Below are 26,003 nucleotides of genomic sequence, written 5' to 3'. Positions count from 1 at the left end.
GATTTACCAAATTTATATAAAAGGAGGAACCACCTATCTAGCCATAGTTGATGGTAGATCTAAAGGAGATTGTACAATTAGATTGTATAGTGTATGGTGAACTTTACAGAACACAGGAGACACTGTTTTCAATACTACAGCTCTGCTCCACATAGTCTGTTATCTCATCTCCCATTTCCTGCACACTTCAAAATGCCAAATGAATGAACTATGCAAGATGAAAGTTAAGGTAGGAAAAAAAAATGGATACCTGTGTATTTAGTGAGAAGGGTGATCACTGATTGATTGCATTTCATTTAAATAACATGCACCTGGAAGTGGGTGGTAGGTAGGAGGGTGGATGATGCAGGGTGTGTGCTAATGAGGTCAGCTGGTCAACTCCTTCCTGTGTCATGACCTAAAGTCTGTCTAAGGAGTAAGGCAGAAGTAATGGATATGTGTTTTGAAACATTCATGAAGACGTAGAAGTACATGAATGCTATATTGGTACATAGGGGAGCTGTAATTTAGAAGAAAAAAAAAAAGGTGAACAAAGGGGAACTTACCCTTTTAAGCTACCTCAATAAGAGGGACACTTAGGCTACTTTCACACTGAGGCGATTTACAGGCGCTACAGCGCTAAAAAACAGTGCCTGTAAAGCTCCTCTCCTGTGTCTCCAGTGTGAAAGCCCGAGGGAGCTGTGCGCTTTCAGGACGGTCAAAAAAGTCCTGCAAGCCACATCTTTGCAGCGCTATAGGAGCGGTGTATTCACCGCTCCTAAAGCGCCCCTTGCCATTGAAAACAATGGGGCAGCGCCGCAAACCCGCCAGCAAAGCGCCACTGCAGCTGCGGTTTTAACCCTGTTTCGGCCGCTAGCCTTTTTCAGCCACTATCGGGTGAATATTGCCGCTAAAACGACGGTAAAGCGGCGCTAAAGCGACACCCGCCCCAATTTGAAAGTAGCCTAATGAATAATTTCCACACCTGACCACTAGGTGGTAGCATAATACAGGGTATCAGGAAAGTTCACATGCAAAACAAACAGTGTAGCACAAGGCAGAACAAGTACAGTCACTAGTTTTTCCATGGAGATGGGTAGTGGGTCATATGGATCACCAGGCAGGGTCCACAAAGAAAAGGAAGAGTCTTTGATCTGGAGGTTCAACTGGGTCACTAGAAAAGCAGTATTCCAGAGCCAGTCAGTACAGTGTCCACTATGACTTGTGCTTAAAATGAAGGTACATGCTTGTGCGCTCACCGGAAGCCCACACATTAGACACAACTTTGGAAGGTCCAGCACTTGATGACATCTCACGTGCTGAGTCACTGCTTTCCTATTAGGCATAGTCCCTCTGAGCACCAGAAGGAAGGAAGTAGTGTGGAATTTATACCCCTGGGTGTGTCCAGGGCATTGGAATCCAACTTTGGAAGGTCCAGCACTTGGTGACATCTCATGTACTTAGTCACTGCTGTCCCATCATGCACAGCCCCTCTGAGCACCAGAAGGAAGGAAGGAAGTACTATCCCCTGGGTGTGTCCAGGAATTGTGGGGATCGTGGGAAAAGGGGTCTGCACCCACTGCTGAACAGGGTGGGTAAAGGGGGGATCCACTACAGCTGTAAGGTATGGCCCTCATAGAAAGAAGTGCTTCTAATCTAATTTTTCTTTGGTTTCTAATGGATTATTCGATTATTGAAGATATTACTTTGGTCTCCAAAAGGTTTTATGAATTATGAAGAATACTCTAGACTAGGGATGAGCTTCGAGTTCGAGTCGAACTCATGTTCGACTCGAACATTGGCTGTTCGCAAGTTCACCGAACAGCGAACAATTTGGGGTGTTCGCGGCAAATTCGAATGCCGCGGAACACCCTTTAAAAGTCTATGGGAGAAATCAATAGTGCTAATTTTAAAGGCTAATATGCAAGTTATTGTCATAAAAAGTGTTTGGGGACCTGGGTCCTGCCCCAGGGGACATGGATCAATGCAAAAAAAAGTTTTAAAAACGGCCGTTTTTTCAGGAGCAGTGATTTTAATAATGCTTAAAGTCAATCAATAAAAGTGTAATATCCCTTTAAATTTCTTACCTGGGGGGTGTCTATAGTGTGTCTGTAAAGGGGCACATGTTTCCTGTGTTTAGAACAGTCTGACAGCAAAATGACATTTTGAAGGAAAAAACTCATTTAAAACTACCCGCGGCTATTGCATTGCCGACAATACACATAGAAGTTCATTGATAAAAACGGCATGGGAATTCCCCAAAGGGGAACCCCGAACCAAAATTTAAAAAAAAAAAATGACGTGGGAGTCCCCCTAAATTCCATACCAGGCCCTTCAGGTCTGGTATGGATATTAAGGGGAACCCCGGCCAAAATTTTAAAAAAAAAAATGATGTGGGGTTCCCCCTAAATTCCATACCAGACCCTTCAGGTCTGGTATGGATTTTAAGGGGAACCCCGCGCCAAAAAAAAAAAAAAAAAAAACGGCGTGGGGTCCCCCCAAAAATCCATACCAGACCCTTATCCGAGCACGCAACCTGGCAGGCCGCAGGAAAAGAGGGGGGGACGAGAGTGCGGCCCCCCCTCCCTCCTGAACCGTACCAGGCCACATGCCCTCAACATTGGGAGGGTGCTTTGGGGTAGCCCCCCAAAACACCTTGTCCCCATGTTGATGAGGACAAGGGCCTCATCCCCACAACCCTGGCCGGTGGTTGTGGGGGTCTGCGGGCGGGGGGCTTATCGGAATCTGGAAGCCCCCTTTAACAAGGTGACCCCCAGATCCCGGCCCCCCCCTGTGTGAAATGGTACCATTTCACGAAAAAAGTGTCAAAAATGTTAAAAATGACAAGAGACAGTTTTTGACAATTCCTTTATTTAAATGCTTCTTCTTTCTTCTATCTTCCTTCATCTTCTGGTTCTTCTGGCTCTTCTGGTTCTTCCTCTGGCGTTCTCGTCCAGCATCTCCTCCGCGGCGTCTTCTATCTTCTTCTCCTCGGGCCGCTCCGCACCCATGGCATAGGGGGGAGGCTCCCGCTCTTCTCTTCTTCTTTTCTTCTCTTCTGTTCTTCTTCATTTTCTTCTCCGGGCCGCTCCGCAATCCATGCTGGCATGGAGGGAGGCTCCCGCTGTGTGACGGCGCTCCTCGTCTGACAGTTCTTAAATAACGGGGGGCGGGGCCACCCGGTGACCCCGCCCCCCTCTGACGCACGGTGACTTGACGGGACTTCCCTGTGGCATTCCACGTGACGTCACAGGGAAGTCCCGTCAAGTCACCGTGCGTCAGAGGGGGGCGGGGTTCACCGGGTGGCCCCGCCCACCCGGTTATTTAAGAACTGTCAGACGAGGAGCGCCGTCACACAGCGGGAGCCTCCCTCCATGCCAGCATGGATTGCGGAGCGGCCCGGAGAAGAAAATGAAGAAGAACAGAAGAGAAGAAAAGAAGAAGAGAAGAGCGGGAGCCACCCCCCTATGCCATGGTGCGGAGCGGCCTGAGGAGAAGAAGATAGAAGACGCCGCGGAGGAGATGCTGGACGAGAACGCCGGAGGAAGAACCAGAAGAGCCAGAAGAACCAGAAGAACCAGAAGATGAAGGAAGATAGAAGAAAGAAGAAGCATTTAAATAAAGGAATTGTCAAAAACTGTCTCTTGTCATTTTTAACATTTTTGACACTTTTTTCGTGAAATGGTAGGGGTACCCCTTACCATTTCACAAGGGGGGGGGCCGGGATCTGGGGGTCACCTTGTTAAAGGGGGCTTCCAGATTCCGATAAGCCCCCCGCCCGCAGACCCCCACAACCACCGGCCAGGGTTGTGGGGATGAGGCCCTTGTCCTCATCAACATGGGGACAAGGTGTTTTGGGGGGCTACCCCAAAGCACCCTCCCAATGTTGAGGGCATGTGGCCTGGTACGGTTCAGGAGGGAGGGGGGGGCCGCACTCTCGTCCCCCCCTCTTTTCCTGCGGCCTGCCAGGTTGCGTGCTCGGATAAGGGTCTGGTATGGATTTTTGGGGGGACCCCACGCCGTTTTTTTTTTGTTTTTTTTGGCGCGGGGTTCCCCTTAAAATCCATACCAGACCTGAAGGGTCTGGTATGGAATTTAGGGGGAACCCCACGTCATTTTTTTTTTTTAATTTTGGCCGGGGTTCCCCTTAATATCCATACCAGACCTGAAGGGCCTGGTATGGAATTTAGGAGGACTCCCACGTCATATTTTTTTTTTAATTTTGGTTCGGGGTTCCCCTTTGGGGAATTCCCATGCCGTTTTTATCAATGAACTTCTATGTGTATTGTCGGCAATGCAATAGCCGCGGGTAGTTTTAAATGAGTTTTTTCCTTCAAAATGTCATTTTGCTGTCAGACTGTTCTAAACACAGGAAACATGCGCCCCTTTACAGGCATACTATAGACACCCCCCAGGTACGAAATTTAAAGGGATATTACACTTTTATTGTTTGACTTTAAGCATTATTAAAATCACTGCTCCTGAAAAAACGGCCGTTTTTAAAACTTTTTTTTGCATTGATCCATGTCCCCTGGGGCAGGACCCAGGTCCCCAAACACTTTTTATGACAATAACTTGCATATAAGCCTTTAAAATTAGCACTTTTGATTATTCATGTTCGTGTCCCATAGACTTTAACGGTGTTCGCATGTTCGAACGAACTTTTTTCCTGTTCGCATGTTCTGGTGCGAACCGAACAGGGGGGTGTTCGGCTCATCCCTACTCTAGACCTCAGAGGTGTTAGAAGATACATACAGTATATCTCAGCTTATTACTTTGAACAGTGAGACAATCATAGCCTAAGGCAGTGTTTCTCAACTCCAGTCCTCAAGGCGCCCCAACAGGTCATGTTTTCAGGCTTTCCATTATTTTGCACAGGTGATTTGATCAGTGTCACTGCCTTAGTAATTACCACAGCTATTTCATCTGAGGGAAATCCTGAAAACATGACCTGTTGGGGCGCCTTGAGGACTGGAGTTGAGAAACACTGGCCTAAGGAATGAGAATGGCTCACTTACTACTTTCTGGAAGACTAGATGTTAAGAAAGTGCCTACCTACAGTATTTAACGATAAATCTCCACTCAATATTTACATTTTTGTTTGTGGAAGTATTGGGAGTGCAAGCTCTCGCGCCTTTAACTTGATTAAAAAGACTCTGTCACCAGCTTTATCCTATCCAGTATTTAAAACTTTGTAAAAGTAACATAAAAAAAAAAATTAAAAACATGTCTATACTTACCCGCTCTGTGCAATGGAACTGCATAGAGCAGCAGCAAACCTCCCCTTCTCAGGTCCCCCGCTCCTGGCTCCGCCTCTCTGTCAAGTGTCCCTATGCGAAGCGGTTTCCCATGGGGACACTTGTGCGTGCTTGCTCCCATTTTTTTGTTTTTTTCTATTTTTCTGTTTGTAGCTGTGTGCAGTTGTCGGCAACAACCACTCACCATTAGCTGACTCATTACAATGACTGATTACAATCAATACACCAATTGGACGCCTACTTGCATTTTCCCATAAGCCAGTCACTTCAGTGCTTTTTACACTTCTGCATGGCAGGAAAACCTTTCCAGTTCCAATGCCTCAGTTTTCAGGATCTCTGCTGCATCCAGGACATTCCCAAAATTATTGCTACTAGTCATTGATGTCTTCAGGGAGAGGGGAGTGAGAATTTATCACTACTTGGATGACCTGGACCATATTCCCTTGCTGGTACAGAACCCAGACATCCTGTCACTTCACAAAGACTTGAACCTCTGGACATTACAAGAGTTTGGATGGTTGATCAACTAATAAAAGAGCCAATTAATTCATGTACAGTAAATGACCATTTTGGGGGCAACCCTGAACACAATGAGGCATTCAATAAAATGATCAGCCACATCTTCTTTAACGTCAAGTTTGCTATGACAGTCTCTCACCTGATGGCCTCTGAATGCCTGGGTTTGATAGGCTTAATGTCTGCAACTATCCATATAGGCAATTGAGTCCACTGGCACCTCAGGCTACTACAGTGAGATTACTACACCAATGGGACAGAACCTGCCTATTCCAGAGAATCTGGGTGACCCCACAAATGAGAGCATCATTATGGTGGTGGACACATTCTTCCAACTTTAGCAATCATCACTCAGTGGTCTCCTCAGGGGTGCAAATTATCACGTTGGATGCTAGCCATCAGGGCTGGTTGCACACTCTCCATGCACAATGTAGTGCAGGGGTAATGGGGGTTCTCATCCAATCTCCTTTTGTGTCCAACACAATGAAGGTCAGGAACCCTTCCTTGCACTTTGGACGTTCTTTCATTCAATTCACCAAAGGTTTCCTTTTTAAGACATCAGGGAAATAAGCACAGCCACAGGATGATGCTGGAGGTGGGGCCAATCATTTGAACGAGTGGTCCCTTTACTGGTAAGTTTTCCACTTCATAAGGCAGCTCTGGGGTATTCCAGAGATATATCTAATGGCAGCTCTGTGGAAAGCCAGTTGAAACCACTTTCTAGCCTGTTACCCATTTCCAGAGGCTGAAGGGGTGGATGCTCTGTTCCACCCCTGGAACTTTATCCTGGGATTTGTGCTCTCACCCACACTCATGATCATGAGGTTCCTCAACAAGCCGAGACACAAAGCCGTGACACTGATTTAGCATTACACCATATTGGAAATGGAGACCCTGGTTTCCTGCACTCTGAGAACTGCGCAAAGAGACACCGAAAGTGCTGCCTCCCAATGAAGATCTGCTCTTTCAGAGTTCCTTTCATCAACCTTGTCTAGCCAAAAGCTAATTGCCTGGAAATTGAGAAGCGGAGATTGGAGGGAATGGCAAAGTAATCAAAACCCTTTAAAGATCAAGGTGATTTCAACAAGCTTAACCCACCCAAGGATATGGAATACATTTGCAAAGTTTGCTGATCAGAACCAGTTTGTCCCCATGCATTCAAAAGTTTGGATATTTTGAACTTTTTACAAACAAACACATATATAGAAAAAATGAATAAATTAATTTAAACCATGCTCTCATAAATGTAGTATAAAGTGCTATGATATTAACCAAAAAATGTTAGCATATTGAACATGAACCATAAATTGATATCATAAACATAAATTCATAAACAAAGTGCAATGTGTATAATAAAACACAAATTCAATAAAGTGCAAATGTGCAATCAAATCAGCTAAAAAGTCCAATGTATGGTATGGGTATCTATCGGGAATGTACATACAGTGACAAATTAATAAAGTGATAAAGGTGAATCTTCAGTGATCTTTGTGTGTCTTCCTCCACCAACACCTGTCAAACATGCTATTCACCAAATCACCATGACACTCATTACAGGTAGTCAAAATATGCAAGATAAGCAACCAATAGAGTGGGTCATGCCATCACCACTTCAAACATCTGTGGGGTAATGTAGAAAGGAAACAAGCTTCCATGGTGAAGTACATCACGATAATTTATTTAAAACTATTAAAATCATTGCATACGGTGGTACAAACAGTTCAGGATGCAGGGACGCAGTAGCGCTTCAGCTGCGTTTTAGCAAAAAGCGGAAGTGACGGATTGCGTTCACAGGACTCAACGCGTTTCGGGAGCTAGAGTATGAGCTTTCCCTGGACGCGGAATCTAAGAGCCAGCGGGAGTTCCCTGGGGCCCCTGATGGTGGAGATGGACTTTGCTGCAGTCTGGCTCCAGGTCGCGGCCCCCAGGGTCTCCCAGCTCACGCTCACTGTAGACTACTGGAGGATAGAAAGGAAGCAGCAGATATGAAGCAAACGAGGACAGTCAAGAACAAGCCAAGGACGGTACACAGGATCAGACGTAGGACACACAGCAATGAGCACACGGAAGCCAAACACACAATATTGATCAGCAAGGCTTGGCTTGCAGTGCACAGGTAATATAGTGTTTCTAATTAGAGGCTGGGGTGAAGCCATGCTTGAGGGAAGACTACTTAAGCATACAGGTGAACAGTGACTGGCCTCTAAGCTGAACACAACAGAAAGTTGAGCAGACAAGAACACTACTGCAGAGTCATGACACTACATTTATGAGAGCGCGGTTTCAATTAATGTATTAATTTTTTATTCATCTAAGGCTTATTGCATATAACGAGCAGCTCTCACAATTTATAAAATTATTAATTTCACTTCACCAGTTGTGCAGTTAGGGTACTTTTGGGTACGCCTCCCCCCTTTTCAAACATAGATATAAACCTTTTGGTCAACTCATTAAGGGTGCAGGTCACAATAATTTCAACCATCTCAGGTAGAGCTTAGCAACAAAATCTTTGGTCATTCTGTTTCTAAAAACATGCACCAGAATACACCCTACCAGGAAGCCATTCTTTCTGCAGTGGGACCGTGCAGTTCTTCTCAATACCTTCTCCAAGCCACCCTTCTCTCTCATATCTATACATACATTTTTAGTGGATAAGATTCTACTTTATTAAATATATTTTCAAGTAAGTAAGGAGGGGTTAGTGTAAATAACACACACACCCACTTGTGTTCCACTTTTTAGCTGTTTGATAGTTTTAGGCCCAGCACACTTTTTGAACCTGTCAGTAAACTCCATAAACATAAACTACATCATTTTCATAAATATCTTTGGGACTCTTATGCAACTGACTGGGGGAAAACTAAGGCCATAGGGAAATAAGTGTAACTTTGAATAATAATTACCCAGCTCCAAAGATCATTGTGATTTGAAATCTCTTTTAATACATTGTATTCCATAATCATGCTGAATGTTTAATGTGTGCACCTAAACTGTCATCTAAGTATTGTGCTGATAGAAAAAACAAGCTGTCCCAGAATGCTGTAATATTTCTCTTAAATACTTGGTCTAATTCTGGGAAACCATTGTTTAAATTTGAGAATATTACACTGAGTTCTCGTTATTAAAGAAAAAAACGTCCTCTTGAGTGTTTCTCGGTGCCAGCGGAAAAGACTATGTGGCTCACATGCTTCTGCGAGCAGGCAAAGCAAACAATGCTTGTGCAGTGTAGACCATTGCCAGGAGCGTCTGACAGAAGCCCTTGTTTATCACAGCCTTGCCCGTAATGAAAGCTGCTTTAGGACTGACTTCACTGGTTTTCAAGCCAAACTAAGAGGTGAGGAATGTTGTAATGAGGACATTGATGAGGCAATTGCAAGAGTTACAGTACATACTGACAGCTAGAAACTTCCACAGAACTTTACACACTGGCTCCTGAGAGAAAACAAATCTTATCCTTAAAGTGAACTGTCTACTGCTCAACCGCTGTTTAAGATTAATGGACTGCATGAGAGAAAAACACAAATACACTAAAAAAAATATCTTTAATATGTTACATGTGTAAATAGTAAGTACTTTATTATAACTGCTATTGCAGTTATTATGCATTCCTTTATACCACCCTTTTTTAACATGGAGGAACCCTTGAAATAACTTCGGTCTCAGAGAACTCCTGCTGCTAATTACTTTATCAACAGTACGTTTTTACCGATGATGGTCACTGTGAAGAATGCTCCTTACATTTGTGATCATTGGGAAGAATCTTCTTCTCCTTACAGACAACTTAAAAGATCATCATTGTCAGTAGTTATTTATCTAAGAAGCTGAATCTGGTAATTAAAGACCCATACACTAATACAACAGGGCCCTGAGCCCCACTCATACTACCATTTTAAAGTCTTCTGGATGAATTGGGCATGGCATATGGTACCATAGAGGGAGACTTATTCCGTACAGTTTTGTCTTTCAATGCCTCGTGGTTAAGGTTGATCTGTTTGCTACACTCTATAGCTATACCTTTCAACGTGTTAATCAATGTATATAAGTCTGTGTAAGTAGTGTAGTCATATAATAAATAACATACTCCTGCCATAAATTGTTAAAGCGTTACTAAACCCAGGACCCTGTATTCACTATATCTGGTCTCCCACAGTACACAGAACATGGAAATGCAATAATTTTAGTAAATATAAACCGCTAAATAGCTTTTCTCATCAGCAGTACATAGCAGTCTTTTGACTACTATCAGTGCCTGGTTAAGGCTTGTAGGAGGTGTTTTCATACTGCACTGTCTGTCCTATCAGGATGCAGGACTCCTGACCCTCTGTGCTGATTGGCCCTGTGCTGATCACATGCACTCTCCCAAGAAAAAAAAACTCTCAAGCAATACACACCAAACTGAGCATGTCCAGCCTGAAAATGCAAGAAGGGGAGGATCTCTGCATACAGGATCAAACAGCCTTTTTACACAATACAGAAGATTAAACCCTTGGGTTCCACAGTGAGTTTAACAAGCATGCTTTACTGATTTTACTGTTGTGGGTTTAGTAACACTTTAAGGATATTAGATGTATTCTTCGTAACTGTACTTTGTCTACTGTTTGATCTCTGACCTTCTGAGTGAATCCCAACATCCTCAAAATTTACAGCAGTGGGTACATACTTCCATCTATTATGAATAGTAATAATATTACTGTTATATTTACATTGTTATCATCAAATAACAAATCATCCAAGTACCTTCTGTGGTCCTAAAAATTAAATTGTGATCATCCATCGATCTACTGTAGTACAATAGGCATTTTCATTGCTAGATGATCAAAATCTTTCCATTAGAGAGCTCCAATATCCAATCCAGACATTGTACTTTTAAAATTGGCACTATAGACCTTCTGGTCTGTAGTAGTGGAACTTTAGTCAGTCCTGCTAAATCACTTTAGACTGGCCCCTTTTGCAGGTATAGCTATGTAAAACATTCAAAATAAGGGCCTATACTGTGTAAAATCCAGTAATACACTGTCTTACCCTGTTCTGCACATGCTCAGTTGCTCTATATTTTTAGACACTGCCGAATTTGTAAAGGCCAATGTGCTGACAGCCTTAAAGCGGAATTAAACCCTCCTATCCTTTAGGCTCTGTTCACATCTAGACGTATGGGGGTAACAATCGTGGTAAAAACATGCAAACAGAATCACAGGATGCCCGTCGCCCAAAAAGAAGATTCTGTATTTCTTTTGGGCAACAGGCATTCCGCGATTCTGTTCACGCGTTTTTACCGTGATTGTCGCCCAACGAATGGCATGAAAATCGTCCCGCATTTGGGGTGCTATGGAAATCATCGGGCAAAGGACCAGGAACGCACGGGCGTCCCGTGATTTGCCGCTATTGCAAATTGCGGGCAGAATCGAAGCGATTCCGCTCACAATTCCGAGAGCGGAGATGTGAACAGAGCATTACAACCAAGGAAGCTGCTTCTGTTTGATCTGCAATTTCCATGTGATTGCGCACATGATTAGTTATGCCACCAGCCATTTGATGGTTTGAAAGAAACAATTAAATCGATAGGTTTAGTTCCATTTTATGATTTACTGCTGTTCAGGGGCTGTGGGCTTCAGCAAAGTGGCAGCCTCCAGGAAGAAGAAACAGGAGCAATGCTGGAGGCAATTTACAGCACACACTAATTTTGGTAGCTTAATTATCAAAGTGGAATATATGTTCATTGTTAAAGAACATCATTTTTTTTAAGTTGTTATCGGTAAAGTTCCATTTTAAGACATGATTTGAGCATAAGTGTTAAATTTTATTCCTATATACTTGAGTGTTAAGCCTGCACTGTATGAATAACATTGTTATTAACAGTATTGCAGCTTACGGAAGTAGGAATTTCTACACAGTCAATTAACAATGTTCTAAGTTGTTTGCTTTGAGCTGGGAAAATATTTCTTGTTTGAGATTTAAGCAACCAATTCTGTCAAATAGATTTTCCCTCACAATACATCTGGTAAATGTATACCACATGGGGAGAAGAGTGTGCCTTCAAGTAAAGCAGTGTGATTATTAAATTAAATGATTTTTTTAACTACAAATTGAATTAAACAACCTAAATTATTTGTTAGCTTTTAACCATAATAACCAACCAAAATTTAGCTTTGTGTAGTATGTTTATGCAATCAGGTACTTGTTAGGTGCTATGACCTATGTACCTCTTTACACTCATTGTTAAATAAATGTCATTCAGTTATTAAAAAATACTCATGTTTTATAAGTAACTCATTATGCTATAAAGTATATTGCTAGTTTTTCATGGCAAGGGTTCTTATTGCTTCTTACTCACTGTAAAGTCAATACCATAAACTTGTCCAGACTATTGAAGTAACCGTTACATTTAAAGTAGATGTAAACACTAAGTACTCTTTTCGAATGCCATGTATTATTTTGTATTATATTAAACCGTTTATTACCCCCAACACTTTATATTCCGGATATGTGGCTACTGTACCATGTACTTGTATGAGAAGGTATCCTGTTCTCTTTGTATTGCTTCCTTTATGTGAAATCCCTGCTGTTCCTGCCAGTCCCTCTGCTTTCCTCTTAAAAACTGACCACACTGGGCAGGAGAACTGTCAGGTCACCTGAGGCCAGGTGACAGATGCACACCGCTGGGGTTAGGAGCGCACCGCTAAGGTTGTGGACCTTTCAGCTGACCGCTGTGGATGTAGCTCTGGGTGGTTCAGGAAAGCAGCTCCACCTGAACACCGACAGGGACCAAATAGGAAGCTAGAGCATAAGATTTCCCAGGGCGCGGAATCCAAGAACCAGCAGGTTTTCACCAGAGCCTCTGATGGCGAGGATGGATTTGGCTGCAGCTGACTCCAGGTCGTGGCTCCCTGGGGTCTCTCAGCTCATGCTCACGGACTGGTTTTGGTGGACAGAGCAGAAGCAGGAGCTCTGGGTTAAACACAGGATAGTCAGGAGAACAAGTCAAGGTTGGGGCAACTAGCAGACAGGGATGGTCAGGAAGGCACACCAAGGTCGGGGTCACTAGTAGACAGGAATGGTCAGAAGGACATGCCAAGTTCAGTACACGGAAGTCAGAGATAAACACACAGCAGAACGTCACACCAGAAGCCTAATCACAACTTTGCTCAGCAAGGCTGGCTTGCAGTGCGCGGGGTTTAATAGTGTTTCATGTTGAAAGGCTGGGGTGGAGCCATGCTGAGAGATCATACTTAAACCCAGGTGTGGGGGCATGCTCTCTAAAGCTGATACACAGACCTGAGAGGTAAGCAGATAGTCAGAGCATAAAACATTACTGTAGATTCATGACAAGAACACAGCGTGGTCAGTTCTCTAGCTATGCTGGGAACTCAGTGTACTCTCCTCCAATGATCAGACTTGTCCTGACCCCCCCCCCCGTTGCACAGCCATTCACTTGAAAGCTCAGTGTGCTGCTGCTTCTCCTCCCCCCAGCTCTTATGCAGCTGAGAATAGAGGTATAACTTATAAAAAAAATGGAAAAAAGCTATTTTTTATGTTTTTTTTATATCTATACAAAAATGTTTTGCCTTTTTTTTCCATTTTAAACTGAATGGATTGTTTTACAAGGTGATAGTTTACAATCACTTTAAGGCATCCCATTCAAGAGCTGTGTTACCATGTACTGTGGTGCAGTTGTGTTGTCCCCTACTGTACTTGTGTTTTAGGGTGCAATTGTAGATGAATGGCACCACAAAGCACTATACAAAATGCTATACTTTAACACATGGTGCAGGAATGTGTATTAGCTTTCAGATGATCCCTGAAAACCCTTCTCTTCAGAGAAGCCTAACCTACCCACACCTAACTGTATTTTAATTTTTTCCATCAGCTCATCCCCCACAGCTATTACCTTTTCTTTCCACTTGACCCTTCCTTCTAGATTGTAAGCTCTAACGAGTAAGGCCCTCTAATCCCTCCTGTATTGATTTGTATTGTAAGTGTACTGTCTGCCCCCATGTTGTAAAGTGCTGCGCAAACTGTTGGCGCTATATAAATCCTGTATAATAATAATAATAAAATGCTCAGTAATGCGAAGCCAGCATAAGTGAATGCCATTCAGTTCCCTAAAACACTATGGGGGGGATTAAAAAAAAAAAACTGAAGCAAAAAGAATCTGGTGCAGCTGTGCATAGTAACCAATCAGCTTCTAACTTCAGCGTGTTCATTAAGCTTTGACAATAAAACCTGGAAGCTAATTGGTTACTATGCAGAGCAGCACCAGAGACCGTGTGCTCCAGTTTTATTAAATCCACCCCCATGTATCATAAGCAATTGATATTTTAAAAAAATACTTATAGTGCGCATGCGCGCGGCGCCGAGGTCAGACATGCACTGACTCCGCTCCGCACACCTCCGGCCAGAATAGCACATCAGAAAGCCACAAGGGACGAGCGGGCCACCACCGAACCAGCATCCAGGTGTCTGGGAGCGTATGATGCAGCGGAGGGAACCGGGGAACAACCGAGACCCCCCACAGCACCAAAGAAATACTCGCGCTTCTAAGGCCCAGCAGCCTCCCTCTCCCAAGATGGCGCCGGGGAAGGGAGACACTGCACGCGGCGGAGCCTCAGCACAGAGGCGAATCCAACAGCCCTCCACCCAACAGGGAGGAGACCGTTCTGAGGGCCACAAAACCCAAGCCCAGAAGCAGAACTGGGAGACCCAGCAGCCGTCACAGCAGCTAACAGCACCTGAGAAGGTTAGTCCCCAGCAGCAACAGCAGCGGCCCCCCCTGCCCAAGATGGCGCCTGACATGGGAGATTACACACATGAGAGAAGCCAGACACAGTTACAGCTGAAGGAACCTAATCGCCCAGCAACTACATTTCTAGCAGAGGTACACAGGGACCCCTTCTCTTCTCAGTCCCAGGAGGGACCTCTCTCCCCACAGAGCGAACACCCACAGATGTCCCCACTATCTGGCTCTCCGGACAGGCCATTACTATTTACAGATTCCCCAGCCTCCTCCACAGATAAACAAATGGCTGAACTAGCTGAAATAGCCATGAGTCAAAACAGCGGACCCCCTTCACAGCAACCTCCCCATGCAACTGGGTACTCGGGAGACACAGTTCTCCTCGCTAGATTCTCAGCACTCCTGCAGCAGGAACTATCTAAAGCATGCAACATCATCACTACGGGTATGAAGGATGACTTCCAAAATATAGGGGAGAGACTGGACACGATCGAATCCAAAATGGATGGGACAGTAAAACGGGTAAACCAAAACTCCAAAATGATCACATCCCTACAAGACCAATTGGACCAAGCAAACGCAAAAATAGAAGATCTGGAAAACAGATCCAGGAGGTATAACTTCCGTGTGCGAGGCCTCCCAGAATCAGAACTAGACCTAGAAGATTCGATCCACGACCTAATGAAACAACTGATACCGGACATCTCTCCCCACCAATTAGAACTAGACAGGGTGCATCGAGCCCTGACAGCCCCAAGACAGGATGGTCTGCCACGTGACGTGATAGTCAAGCCTCACTTTTACCGTATCAAGGAAAGAATCATGCTGGAGGCGAGAAACCAGGGAGAGATAACTATTTCAGGTCATCCGGTCCAGATTTTCGCGGACATAGCCCAGGTAACGATTCAGAAAAGGAGAGCCCTAAAGCCACTACTCAATCAACTCATCAACCGACAGATCAAATACAGGTGGTCATTTCCATTCCGACTGTCATTCTTCTATAAAGGCAGATCCCATTCATTCACTTCCTTTCAGTCCGGCGAGGCCCTGCTCCAAGATCTGGGCCTTCTACAAATGGAACCACAGAGATCCAATGTCCCGTTCGATGCAGGCCGACCAATTTCCCCCCTGTGGTCTCAACAGGGCAGCTCCAGAGCCAGGAAATCTCCGCCAGTCACCTGAATACTTCCTAAGAAGCAGCACATGACTTCGACACCCGTGATCGAGTATCCCAACGCTGGTCCAAGACCTTCTCTTGAAGACCCAGATGCTAGTTTCTGACTGATCCTGCTGACACCGTTCCCGTTGAAGCTGTTCCAGTTTTACAAAGACTTCAAAGTTTACATTTTATTTTCATTCTTCTCTAAGACTACAAGTTATGATACCTCAAGTCCCCTAGAGGGAATTCTGCTTCTACCAGCAGAATTGCCTCCGCTCCCTTCCCCCCCCTCCGCGAAATTCTGCTAGGCCCAAGCTATAAATTTTTCCCAATATAATGGCGGGTGGACCTGACTCACCCCCTCTTAAAGTTAGAAAATAGTGCCGGAGGTGAACCACATGCCACTAAGAGTGAACTTGTCTCTACCGCAAGCGGAGAGACAACCTCACAACAACTACACAGGGGCTTGCGACCCCTGTAACCACGCTGCAATGCAGTGTGGAGGTGCCCTCCTGGCGCCTTTCCTCTATTTTTTTCTTATCCCCTTTTTTTTCTCTTCGGTAAATCCCCATGCCGTTTTTGATGTAATTAACAGGTTTAACTTAATATTGCACCAGAGGACAGCATGCTTTTTGTGTTTTTATATTTCTAACTCCATCTTCTCTTTTCCCTCCCCCCACCTCTACTCCCTGGATGCGCTCCTGCACTACGTAAGAACCCAAAAGGCCGATCCTGAAATTTTCCGGACGACCCCTTTGAGACATCTAAAACGTGAGTACAGCCTTCTGAACCATCATGACCTCTAGAAATCAACCAACATACACCATACTGACCCACAATACACAAGGCCTTAACTCCCCAACTAAACGGACTAAGGGCTTTCAGCAATATCACAAATTGAGGGCAGATGTCCTGCTCTTACAGGAGACTCACTTTTCGCGAACTTCAGCCCCAAGACACTTAAACGCTAAATACCCGACAGTTTTCTTGTCTAATGGTCCAGATAAAAAGAGAGGGGTGGCCATCTGCATTGCTAAACGGGTCCCCTTCACCCCCTCCAATGTGATAAGAGATAAGGAGGGCCGCTACATTATGGTCGCAGGCAAGATTAATGATAGCATGGTCACCTTTCTTTCTTATTACGCGCCCAACGTAGGACAGATAAACTTTTTCAGTACAATGCTAGAAGTCGTAACACCTCACCTAACCGGGCATGTGATGATAGGCGGAGACAGCAACACCTCCCTCGATCAAATTCTAGATAAATCGAACCCCCGAAAGACGCTTCTGAAACACACCCCCAAACAAAGCAGTACTTTAGCACGCCTACTCCATAGTTATGACCTGATAGACCTCTGGAGAGACGCCCATCCTACAGAACGAGATTACACATTTTACTCACATGTGCATAAATCATACTCCCGCATTGACCACCTATTCACACTATCTCCATTACTCCCATACATATCATCGACTAAAATAGTACCAATCGCATGGTCGGACCATTCTGCCGTCCTAGTGAATCTATCTGATCTATGGTCAAAGTCAAAACTGCCCTCCTGGCGATTGAACGAATCTCTATTGAGCGATCCAATAATTGCCAAGGAGGTTGAAATAGCCATATTACAATACTTCCAAGAAAATACCCCTCCGATCTCTCCCCCAGAGATAATATGGGCAGCCCATAAGGCTACCCTACGGGGTAAACTTATACAACTAGCTACCAGGGTCAAGAGGGAAAGGACACAAACTATTCAACAACAAGAAGAAGAGTTAAATAGATTAACACATGAACAAAAATCCAACCCACATATGGACCTTAGAAACCATATCGACACAGCAAGAACAGCATTAAACTTGAGTCTCACAACCAAAGCAGAAAAATATGTCAGATGGGCCAAACACCGTTATTACACAATGGGGGACAAACCAAACAGAATACTAGCAAGAAAACTTAATCCTAGGCCTTATAACCCAGCGCTCCCTAAACTGAGACTTCAGACTGGACAAGTGACACAAAATCCCCAACTTATACTTCAGGAATTCTATACATTCTACTCTAAACTCTACAACTCCCCTGCGGACTTCAACGCAAACAAAGTAGAAGAATTTTTGAGGGACTTACCACTCCCAACTCTATCCAAAGACCACACTGAGATGATGGAGTCAGAGTTTACGGTGAACGAAGTAGCGGCGGCTATTAAATCCCTGAACCCGTCGAAATCTCCGGGTCCAGATGGATTCTCAGGCCAATATTACCGCAAATATACGGAAATTCTGTCCCCGCGTCTCTGTGCTTTCTATAATTCACTAAGAAAGGGGTCCTCAATACCACTCCATGAAAACAAGGCCTTTATACATGTTATTCCTAAACCGAACAAAGACCATGGAGACTGTGAGAACTACCGCCCCATATCGCTGATTAATGTAGACCTCAAAATATTGACCAAGATATTAACTACCCGCATGAACTCGTTCATATCGAAATATATTCACCCTGACCAGACGGGATTTGTCCCAAATAGACAAGCACCAGACCAAACTAGACGCATTATTGATATAATCTCTGCCTTAAATTCGGGTTGGGACGGAGGGGGCCGGAGGGGAGCACTACTGGTCTCACTAGACCTACACAAAGCGTTTGATTCTCTCTCCTGGGACTACCTCTTTTTCATTTTGGGAAAATACGGATTTGGACCTCACTTCCTAACCACACTTAAAACAATCTACAGCTACCCCACAGCAAATATAGTAGTCAAGGGATATAAATCTCAAAATATAAAGATACTTAGAGGAACTAGACAGGGATGTCCCCTATCCCCCCTATTATTTATTTTAGCCTTGGAACCACTAGCCATCAAAATTCGGGAACATCAGGATATTCTGGGAGTGAGGTGTGGCGACCGCGAGCACAAATGTGCAATGTTCGCAGACGACATTTTACTACTTCTCTCCTCTCCGGTCACCTCCCTGCCCAACCTACAGATCGTATTGCGGCATTTCTCAGAATTCTCGGGACTAAAAGTGAATCACTCTAAGACTCAGGCACTTAACGTCTCCCTACAAACACACATAATACATGCCTTACAACAATCCTATCCTTTTAAATGGCAGAAGGAGACAATGCCATATCTGGGCATCTTCCTCACTCCAACACTCACTACATTGTACAAATACAACTACCCCCCACTATTTCGGAAAATATTAGATGACCTCAAAAAATGGTCGAATAATCCTCCATCATGGTTTGGAAGGCTGTGCTCAATTAAAATGACGGTCCTACCGAAGGTGCTATACCTATTTAGAACTCTCCCAATAGCAATAGTAAGGAAAGATCTGCAAACATTCCAGAGAAGATTGTTAGACTATGTGTGGGAACACAGGAGACCTAGAGTGAACAGGCGCACACTATATACACCAAAGCTGAGAGGGGGCTTGGGAATGCCCGATTTACTTAAATACTTCCAAGCAGCACAACTGTCCCAATTAATCAAATTCCATACAAAACAGCCTAGACCACTTTGGATGGCAATAGAATCTTCTCTATACCCAGACAGAGAGATTAGTCACTTAATGTGGCTGAAGGCGAAGGACAGGCCGGTCATCATGAGCCCGAGCTTGTCGTTCTCCCTGAATATGTGGGACAGACTGCTGACAGCTCATGGGTTTAAGTCCCAACACGCCCCATTGGCCCCTCTACTTGGAAATGCTTTGTTCACTCCGGGTCTCCAATCCAAAAATTTTTTGTGGTGGACCAATAAAGGTTTAATGCGCATAGCAGATCTTTGTGATCACAGGGGTGCTTTATCGAAATTTACATTACAGGAGAAATATGACTTTCCTAATTCGGAACTTTTTCGCTTTACCCAGATAAGACACTTTTTGGCGACCTTAAATCGCACCTCTAAGCTCACCACATTCACCCCAATGGAAAATCTCTGTAGAAACTTTGATAGGCACACTGGTCACATATCACAGATCTATAACATCTTGACATCATCTACCCCTAAACTGCACTATATGCACAAATGGGAGCAAGACATGGATATAGAGCTAGATATGGAAGAATGGAGCAAAATAATACAGAATGCATCTAAGTCGCTTGTTAATACCTCCATGATAGAGGCAAACTATAAAGTAATGATGCGATGGTACATGGTCCCAGAGAGGATAGCAGCTTTCGTTCCGGAGGCGTCCCCCCAGTGCTTCAGAGGATGTAACAAAAATGGCTCCATGTTCCACATTTGGTGGACGTGCCCCAAAGTGAGGAGATTTTGGATACGCACGTATAATCTTATATACTCCCTCACACAAGTGAATCTAGTTAAGTCACCTTTGCATGCGCTGCTGGGGCGCCCAGTGGAAGGGACATCAAAGCCAATGCGTAGACTAATCACATTTATATTTGTGGCGGCCAGGATATCAATAGCCAAGTCTTGGAGATCCCACACAATCCCCTTTTACCTACTAAAAACCAAACTGTCATGGATAATGGTAAATGAACGCCTTACGGCAATCTTGAAGGACAAGATTAATGCATTCAATAAAATCTGGGACCCCTGGATAAGGTATCTTACGAATACGTAGGACGCCGGTTGTGTCTGGCGTTCGTGGCGTGCAGGAGCGCATCCACAACCACACCTCCCCTTCCCTTACCTTCTCCCACTGCCTCATTTTTCTCTTTCTCCCCATCTTCCTATTCCTCTCCTTTTTCTTTCTTTCCCCAGGTTCTTTACCAAGACTGTTCTTCTACAACGAATTGATAACTCAGTAGGAACTTAGCCTATTTAGGTGTATAAAATATTATCTGAGCCGGGCAGTACATATGTTATAGCAATATTATAACTTAACAGTTGAGTTTTATACAGTTACAAATGTTTTTATAGATAATAAACAATGCCACCTTCTTCTCCTAGCCTGGTTCGGAGATTTAGACGATAACAGGAACCAAAACGCTACAAGCGCATAAATAAACATAGAATTCCGGGGACTGGACCTCCGCCTAATCACAGTAAGTTCCCAAGGGGGTGACGGGCGGAGGAAACTAGTGCCATTGGTATAAGATATAGCTCCTACGAACCAGGCTGAGACGATGTACTAGTCAGTTAAAGTACTACCCTAGAAGTGGCTATTCTCCCCCTTTGGTCTTACCTGCTTCTACCCTCCCCTCCTTCCCCCCCCTTCTTTTCTCTCCCTCTTATTAAGTTTTTCTTTCCAAAAAAAAAAAAATTTTTTTTTTTTTTTTTTTTCATTTTTGTTGTTGTCTTGTTTACTACAGTACAAATATCGATAGACGAATGCTAAATGTTGTTCCTGATTTTTATTCTATTTTCTGTAAACCCAAAACTCAATAAATATTATTGTTTAAAAAAAAAAAAAAATACTTATTTTCATGTTTCTTTTCATCCCCTATTGCAGCTCAGTGCTGCCAATCTTCTGCAGCTTCTTTACAGCGACTTAATTTCCATATGCACGCATTCAAGTGATGGCGGCATGACAGGTGACAGTGGACCATGCCTGTGTAATATGTTAAAAAATGCTTGTAACCTACACTGGAAGCCCATTTGATAGGGTGACATAGCAGAAGCACAACTGAGAGATGGGGACACAATGCTCAGCTTATAACAGGAAGTGCCTACACTAGGATGTTCATGGCAGGATTGCCAGGTATCATTAGTTTTTTGTAAATGTATTTTTTATATATCAAATTGCAATATACGGTTGACAGGGTGTTAATTCAAAGACATCTGTAAGCATACTGGAATCAATGGTCAAAACAGATATTACAATATTGTCCGTGGCAGTGGCGGCTGGTGTTTTTTTTTTGGTTGGGGTGGCAAACAACCACCCCCCCTCCACTGTTTGCTGGTCAGTCCAGCACTTACCCCATCTAGGCGGGTGGCGGGCAGCGGCACCATGTCCTCTCCTCCATTGGCGGCTTCCAGCGTGTGGCTCCTCCCCTCCTCCTAGGCATCCAATAGGATCGGTTGTCCTTTCAGCCATTTGGGTGACAGGTGTCAAAATCCGCTTCCTGATTGGCCAGGAGAAGGATCAGTGTTACAATAGCAAATATTCATTCGCTGTTGTAACACACCTGGGTGGGCTATGAGCGCATTCTCAAAACCCACCCAGGCGCCCACCCTATTTTGAAGCCTATTAGAGCCTCTGGCTCAAATCAGTGCTTGAAAAAAACACCCACCCCACATTGAAATCCATGCATCCGGCATCCTGAAAGGGGCCTGACGCATCGATAGGGGGAAGCAGTAATGGACAGGGGGAGCGGCGCCCGTGCGCCCCTAAATGGACTGTCTGCCCCTGGTCCGTAGGCTAAAAACAAAGGATTTGAGGAAGACTGTTTTGGAGGCCAGTTATCCCGACTGCTCTGAGACCATTTTTAGGCCGGGTTCACACCAGCTGCGGCCATGGCTTACAGCAGGAGTCCGGTGCATCCCTGTTCTCCGTTTCAGGGGTGAATCAAGTCCAAATTTTTGCTTGAATTCAGGCTTGAAATGGAGCCAAAGACACACAGGACTCTTTTCCAGTGTGTACCATGGCTGCCACGGAGCTGTGTGAACTGGCTCCATTGAGAGCCAGCGGTCACAGTCTACTGTCATGCTGAATCCAATTCGCATAAGTGTGAACCCAGTCTTAAGAATTGTCAAGGCTGGGCTCAGCCCTTCCTTTTCAAAGCTGGCCGCTCAGCTGTCGGCTAATTGCCAGCTCCTATCTCTCCACAGTAACTCACCTGTTGATGATATCCTGCTTGTCGGTCCTGCCTACTTAAGCCGCCCAGTCCAGATGATCGCTGCCTTTGCCTTGGTCACATCCCTAGAGACGCTGTCCTGTGTTCCTGTTAAAGACTTGCTTGGCTGACATTCCTTCTGGCTCCAGATCCTGCTTGCTGTTCTACTACGCTCATCTCTGGCTCCCTGACCTGAACTCTAGCTATGTTTTGACTACATTTACTCTGTTTACCTTTTTTTAAATTATTATTAAACAAGTGTGATTTAACTGTACTTCTGTCTCAGTCTAATTCATGGTTTCTGACAGTAGGCAAAGGCCATGAATTCAGAAGATGCAGTGAATCCGCTTGTTGGTAATATTTTTTCCAGATTGGATGAGCAGGATCACCGCATAAATCAGTTTGCCATGGCGTTACAAACGCTCACCTGGAATCTCCCACTGTGGCTGCTCCGGTACAACCTGTTGCAGGCCATCCCTGCTGCTGCTTCAGTCTCTGTGCAGGCACCCGCCTCGAGTATTACCTCTATAAGAGGTATGTCTGGTTCCACTCCACTTCCTTAGTGATTTGAGGGCGATCCAGTCCAATGCAGAGGGTTTCTCAACCAGGTTGAGATATACTTTGAGATGCTGCCCCAGATGTTTCCCATGGACAGAAGCAAAGTAGGTTTTGTGATATCTTTGCTTTCTGAGAGAGCCTTTGCCTGAGCAAACCCTCTATGGGAGACGCAAAAACCTGTTGTCTTGAGTTACCCTGAGTTTGTGACTTCTTTTAAAAGGGTATTTGACGCATGCTCGCTTCTGCTGCCAAGTGCCTCATGTCCATCAGAGTATGAGAACTGATGCCGATTATGCCATTGAATTCCATACTCTGGCAGCAGAGGTTGCTTGGAACAATGAGGCCCTTGTGGCTGCTTTTTCTCATTCTCTCTCCGATATCATCAAGGATGAGATAGCAGCCCAAGATATACCCACTGAGCTGGAGAGGTTGATCACGTTTGCCATCCTCATTGACTCCAGACCCAGAGAAAGACTCCCTTTAAGGAGCGCTTGCGGAAGCCTCCTGTACATTTGTCTCCGAACTTTGCAGTCCCACCCTTGCCTCCCTCACCTCCTATGCCTCCTGGTACAGAGTCGGTCTGTCAAGATGAACACATGCACTTGGGCTTCACGTGTCTCTCTGCGGATGAGAGAACCATTAGGAGGAGGGAGAGATTGTGCCTTTATTGTGACCAGGTGGGTCACTTTTTGAAGTCTTGTCCTACCCGTCAAGCATGCTGACCACAGACGCATGCCTGCGCCTTTCTACCAGGTTGGGGACAGGGTCTGGCTGTCATCTCGCAACCTCCAACTTCGTGTTCCCTCTCTGAAGTTCGCACCTCGGTTTATTGGGCCTTTCCGTATTCTTCTCAGGATTAACCCAGTGGCTTACGCATTAGACCTTCCTTCTAATATGCGTATTTCAAATGTATTTCATGTCTCCTTATTAAAACCTTTGGTCTGCAACTGCTTTACCACCTTGGTGCCTTGTCCTCACCCTGTACAGATTGAGAACCATGAGGAGTATGAAGTACAGTCCATTGCTGACTCCCGTAGGTTCCGTGGGCGCATACAGTACCTGGTGCATTGGAAAGGGTATGGTCCAGAGGAACGCTCTTGGGTCTCATCCTCGGACGTACATGCACCTGTCCTCCTCCGTGATTTTCATAGACGTTTTCCCCTCAAGTCTGGTGGTCCTCTGAGGGAGAGGGGTCATTGAGGAGGGGGTACTGTCAGGGCTGCTCGTCGGTCCTGCCTACTTAAGCCGTCCAGTCCCGATGATCTCTGCTTTCACATTAATCACATCTCTAGAGATGCTCTCCTGTGTACCTGTTAAAGACATGCTTGGCTGACATTCTTTCTGGCTCCAGATCCTGCTTGCTGTTCTACTACGCTCATCTCTGGCTCCCTGACGTTTTGGCTTGTCTGACTATTTTTTTCGGTTCCTGAACTCTGGCTATGTTTTGACTACATTTACTCTGTTTAGCTTTTTTTATTATTATTAAACAAGTGTGATTTAATGGTACTTCTGTCTCAGTCTGATTCATGGTTTCTAACAAGAATCTGTGCTTTGACAAAGTGTGGGAGATGCATGTGAAATGGACGTTGGCTGGCAGTTGTTAATAAAACGATTTATTGCTGTTAATAAAATGATTATGACTACAAATGCCTCCAGATTCTTTTCACTTTGTGGTATGTATTATTTTAATGAAATCTGGTGATTTAAAAACATGATTGGGCTTATATATACTTTAATACAAATTAGATTTTATATAAATTACCTGTGTGTTCCTGTGTTGGGAGACTTAGCTACTCCTCTACCTCCTCTATACTATCATTGTGCAAATCTGAAAGAGTAAAAACAAAATTCCGATCCAGTAACGCAACATGAGATCCCCTTATTCTGCTCCTGATAAACTGCTCTGTCAAGCGGCTTGAGGAAATAGAATAGGGTTTCAGGTCCTGGACTGCACAGTATATGCCTTTTCACACCATAACACGGTGCGGGAAGCCTGCATTCCTTAAGCGTTTCACGCACCATGTTCAAAATACATTGGGTGTGCGATCTGCTGTGGGTATCAATATATTCCTAACAACACCCCAAATACAGATCGCAAACACACTGCATTTGCCTGCACTGGATCGCATGGCACCACATACTTTTTGTGCAATCCAGTACGATTTCAGCCCATTCAAATGAATGGGTTGAAAATCGCACCACACTGAGTCGCACAGGAATGCGGACCACGTTCCTGTGGACTTCATGTTTTAACTGGCCCTAAATAAGGAAAATATGTGAAAGTTATTTGTATTAAATGTTCTTATCTGTTCATTGTTGACAAATAATAATAATCTGTTTTTTTCTTAATTAGAATTAGAATTCTTTCTCGATTAAGCTTGCCACCCTGCAGCTCCCTAAGGATCAAGGTGGAATGGCTGTTCTATGTCCACTAATGTACTATTATGCAGCCCAACTACAACATTTCACAGGTTGGGATCTTGAGACAGTTGAACATTCTTCCAAGGGTTTACTTCTAGGCACGGATACAACTTACACTGCCCTATCTCATATGGAAATGGGGTTTCCTAGGGTCCCAGCTAAATGCCCCACAGTGCAGCTACTAATGAAAGTCTGAACAGAGGTCAGGTCCATGCTGGGGATAACTGGGTATTTCTGCCAAACACCCATTTGGCAGAACCGCTTTTATACTGATCTAGCCAATGTGCCTAAACACCTGGTCTGGGAGAGAGTGGGGATTAGATTTCTTACCCAAATACTTAACGGCTCTGTCCTAAAGCCATATCCTCAACTTCTGTGGGAATTCCCTGGGCTAAAGGGTCATCATTTCCAATACATACAGCTACACCATGCTATGCGCTCCCAAGGTAGACACTCTAATTTACAGTTAGAAAACTCTGCGTTCCTGGATTCTATATACACTGACCCCGAGAAGAAAGGTATCATTTCCAGAATTTATACTCACCTATTATCGCACATGCAAGCACCTGACCTTCTACCCTGCAGGGAGAGATGGGAGCAGGATGTTGGCCCTATTGACAGGGAACAATGGGATCAGAT

The sequence above is a fragment of the Aquarana catesbeiana genome, linkage group LG01 (assembly GCF_042186555.1).
Source record: "Aquarana catesbeiana isolate 2022-GZ linkage group LG01, ASM4218655v1, whole genome shotgun sequence".
Taxonomy (NCBI): domain Eukaryota; kingdom Metazoa; phylum Chordata; class Amphibia; order Anura; family Ranidae; genus Aquarana; species Aquarana catesbeiana.
This window is presented reverse-complemented; position numbering follows the sequence as displayed.